The sequence below is a fragment of the Paramisgurnus dabryanus genome, chromosome 20 (genome assembly GCF_030506205.2).
Source record: "Paramisgurnus dabryanus chromosome 20, PD_genome_1.1, whole genome shotgun sequence".
NCBI classification, from domain to species: domain Eukaryota; kingdom Metazoa; phylum Chordata; class Actinopteri; order Cypriniformes; family Cobitidae; genus Paramisgurnus; species Paramisgurnus dabryanus.
In genome coordinates, this window is record NC_133356.1 from 16,745,506 (window position 1) to 16,749,819 (window position 4,314).

The 4,314-nt window shown below is 32.9% G+C and overlaps 1 long non-coding RNA gene across 1 annotated transcript; it reads left to right on the top strand.

Moving 5' to 3' along the window:
- The first annotated feature begins 282 nt into the window (after positions 1-282).
- Positions 283-3,675, top strand: LOC135787596 (uncharacterized). The gene is made up of 4 exons (XR_010547119.2): positions 283-850; positions 1,077-1,180; positions 3,228-3,299; positions 3,385-3,675. It is a non-coding gene; the product is annotated as an uncharacterized lncRNA (long non-coding RNA).
- The last annotated feature ends 639 nt before the right edge of the window (positions 3,676-4,314 follow it).

Sequence of the window (4,314 nt, forward strand, 5' to 3'; positions counted from 1 at the left end):
ATTACACTTTAAAAAAGTATGCTAAACTCAAGCATACTTTTAATGTATTTCTAAAAAGTACACTAGAGGTACGCTGGTAATAATTATATCTTTAATTACACTTTAAAAAAGTATGCTAAACTCAAGCATACTTTTAATGTATTTCTAAAAAGTGCACTAGAGGTACACTGGTAATAAATATATTTTTAATTACACTTTTTATAAGTATGCTAAACTCAAGCATACATTTAACGTATTTCTAAAAAGAGCACTAGAGGTACGCTGGGAAAAAATATATGTTTAATTACACATTTTAAAAAAAAGTATGTTAAACACAAGCATACTTTTACAGAAGTTTTAGTGTATTTAGAAAAAAACATATATTTTTTAAACATGTACATTAATTTTAATAGGCTAACATTGCAATTTCAACATCATATCATTGAACTTGCATTATATATTGATTTTACAAAGTTAATCCACATAAATTTGTTAGTGTTTATATTCAAACAACACACGTGACGGACCTGACTAAACCTCATTGGTTCTTGGGATTCAGTACGTCACATTGGCTTCCTGATTCAGTTGTTCGATACACAACGTGCGTGATCGTTGGTAAATGTGGATTAAAAGTTGAAACTAAAACTGTTAAATTATATATAGTGATCATCAGAGGACTTGGCTGAAACAACGCGATTCACATGGATTACTTCGGCGATGTTTTTTATTGCTGTTGCGATTAACCTTTTGAAATGTGAGCAGTTTTTAAGTAGGTTATCAAGTGGATCTGACATCGAGGGGAAATATACGTTTCTTGGATTTCATTAAAGTACATCGGTTTTTGTTTGAAGATGAATGAGAGAACATGAGGGTAAGTTAAGTTAAGTGATGACAGATTTTTGCTTTTTATTTTTAGTGAACTATTAAATAAGTAGAACATTTAGTATTACAGTATGTCTTAATTTTAACCCAGCTTCTTAAAGCGTGTATGTTGTGTGGCTTTTGGAACATAACGTTACATTTTTTTCGTGAGTAAAGTTAGGCATTTCATTTCTCTTGTTGTATTTCAGAAATCATAACAGCCTGTCTTTTTTTAGCACAGCGGCATTCAAATTGACCAATCAGAGCCGAGAATATCTAATAAGTCGAAGTAGAGATGAACAGATGAAGATACAGCCCGTAAAAATACTTATTCTTGGTGGTAAGTTTTTAGTTCTACAGTATTTGTATAACATTTAGATAACTTTTGTGTTTTTCTAATGCTAATGTTTATAGAGTAACTAAACCCTAAACCAACTTTTTTTAGTTAATGATCTGTAAGAATGATGCTTTATTAGTGTAAGTTTTTTGACATTTGGATATAAAGTGTTTCAATACTACAATATATGTTGTAAAAACGTCTGAGTGCTGCCCTCTTCAGGTTGAACGGTGGCTACTGTCAGGGCTCGAAATTGCGAATATTTTGGTCGCATATGCGACCGAAATTTAATCTGTGCGACCTTAAAATATATTTGGGAGCATTTCTGCGACTGCCCATTTTGTTGTGGTGCGACTTGATTTAGATTGTGATGCTGCGTGCTGCTGTCCCAGGTTCAGTGTTCTCTCCAACGTTACATAACCAATCAAATTTCACCATTAAGTTCTTACGTTTAATGAAGACCGCAGATTGGCTAATATGAGCGTCAGTCATTCCTTGTTGCCGTGCTACGTTGGTACGTGAAGGGCGAAAATAAGACGCACCGCGAGCATGACGAGAACAAGCCGACTACAGCCAATGTTACTACTGTAATTAATGACGACGATCCGGATTCAAATGCGACTCCACCACCGGAAAATAAGACTTGACGTTAAACCTTTCAGAGAGAGTGGCTTAAAGATTTCGAGTGTCTCCTCTATGAAAATGGCTCGATGTAACTTACTTTGCTTACTGTAAATCCTGTAAAACGGCGTTGGTGGCGGAATCAAAACATTTTAAGCGACAGACCTTGCTTAAACATGGCGAAAGTGCCAAAAACACAAATAGTGTCATGACAAATGTGTTCATTATTGATGGAGACACCGACCTGTCTGTCAAAGAGTGTTTGATAGTGTATGTGCGCATGCGCTGGTGAATGGACATCCGACAAACATCCTTGTGGTCCATGTTGATGTGGAACACGACAATGTTGATGGTATGTTTTTATAAAAAAATAGATTTTTAAAAACATATTTAGTAGTAATAGCATCCTGGTAATGCAGTTATCAATACCAATATTAGCCTTCTATATTAAGCCTTCTATATTAAGGTCACTTTTGTAAATGTCCCAATTAATCAGTGTTTTACGTGTTTGCTAGATTTTCTATTGTAATCTTAATCATTTTACCTGTAATCTGTAATTGGTAAATTATTATTGCTATACTATTTCAAAAGCAGTTGGGTATTAATTTAGGAATCTATGCAGTAAAAAAAATAAAATAAAAGACCAAATTTAAATGCTGGCCATAGGATATGTAAAGCCTGGTGGTTGCATTTTATTTTAATAAAATAAATCTATTAACATATACATTGTAGTTGTGGTGCTTTTTAATTTTTGGATGGATGCGCCTAAATTTTTGCTGGTGCTCCTAACTCTTTAAAGTTGTGAGCACCAGTGCTACAAAAAAAAAGTTAATTTTGAGCCCTGTACTGCAATTGAATTTTCCTATTGGATGTTGGACCGGACACTTTTAGACAACATTACAAAGACAATAATATATTACTAACGTGATTAGCCTGCTGGACGAATTGTAAAAAACAGCACAATGTAAGCACTGCTAGTACAGGCTAGCTGAATATATCTTAATGATTACAGAGATAAGACAACACATACAACTTGCAACCTTTCTCAGTTTGCACATCTGGACAATTCTTCACACATCATAGGTTGTAAATTTGGGTAAATCCAGCAAACAAGTAATTTTAGCGATTCTGCTGTCACTCTGCTTTAAATCTCCCGCATCAGAAACTTAAGAGCAGCCTTGAGTCAATTGTGGAAGTTAAGCGTGCATAGAGTCCATTGGCATGACTTCTGATTTCCTTAAATCTCCTTAAACAGAGGTGAACTTTTCTTGTAAGCAAGACCACAATAGACATGTCAATGGAAAATGCCCTTGGTTAAAATAAAACACAATTATCAAAGTAAAGAATATCCTGTAATACACACAGGTTGCATTATATCAGTGTCACTGAGTTAAGCCTCCTATAACCCTTTGTTCAATGTAACTTGTAGAGTGCCATGTAGCGACGGATCAAACGGACACTCATGTCAAGCTTGATGAGGACACAGTCAAAGCTTTAAAAGGTAAACTGAGAAGTTAACAAAATTCTAATGCATATGTTCATTAATTATTGGTTAATTTTGTATATATTCTGTTTCCTTTTCACAGACCTTGTGATTAAGTCTTCAGTGTCTGAATGGCAAGAAGAAGTCACCCTCCACTTAAACGTGACATTTAAACTGCTCTGTGTTTTGGTTCAGCCATTTGTAGGTTTATCTCGAGTAAGTTCAAATGCACTTCTGCATTTGTCCAGTAACTTTTTGTTTAGAGAATTACATCATTATGATTATATAATTATTCAATGGTTGCATATTCATAGTGTACTTTTCATATTGATGTATTAATGTTCCACAATTTGATAAAAGTAGCTCATTGCATTTCACTGATCTTTTTTTATATTGTAAAATCATTTCAATAGCAGTAAATACATACTTAGTTGTTTCTTTAACATTTAATTAGTTGTTAATGATGGAAGAAACCGGTTCTTATGTATGAATACAGAATAGGTATCATTTTAGAATGAGTTTAAACATGTTTTGGTGGCAAACATGCAGGTAAAATAGTACATGTATAACATTCTAATAGTAAACTTGACTGTAATTCAAATGTCACATACAGTACATTAGAAATGATTTATTTTATGTATACAAATGTGTGGGCAATATATTATTATTTCTTTTTGTATGCTATATTATTTATGTAATATTATTATATCTGAAATTATTAAATTACATTTATAAATGTTTAAAAGGTGGGTTCAAATGTGCTTCAAGTTGTAACTGAATACAATTTTAGAAAATAGCACAGTTGAGTACACTTAGATTGTCTTAACAAGTACTAAATACTACTTTTTAGTATATTAAGCACAATTTACTGCACGAAAATAAAGAGCTTTTGGTACCTTAAGGTTGTGAACTTAAAGTGTATTTTAGTGAACTTTTTCACCTGGGAATACATTTGGTATATTATTTTAACATACTACTAGTATATTTTAAAGTAGATTCGTAAATGGTTAAAGGTGGGTTCAAGTTGTAATTA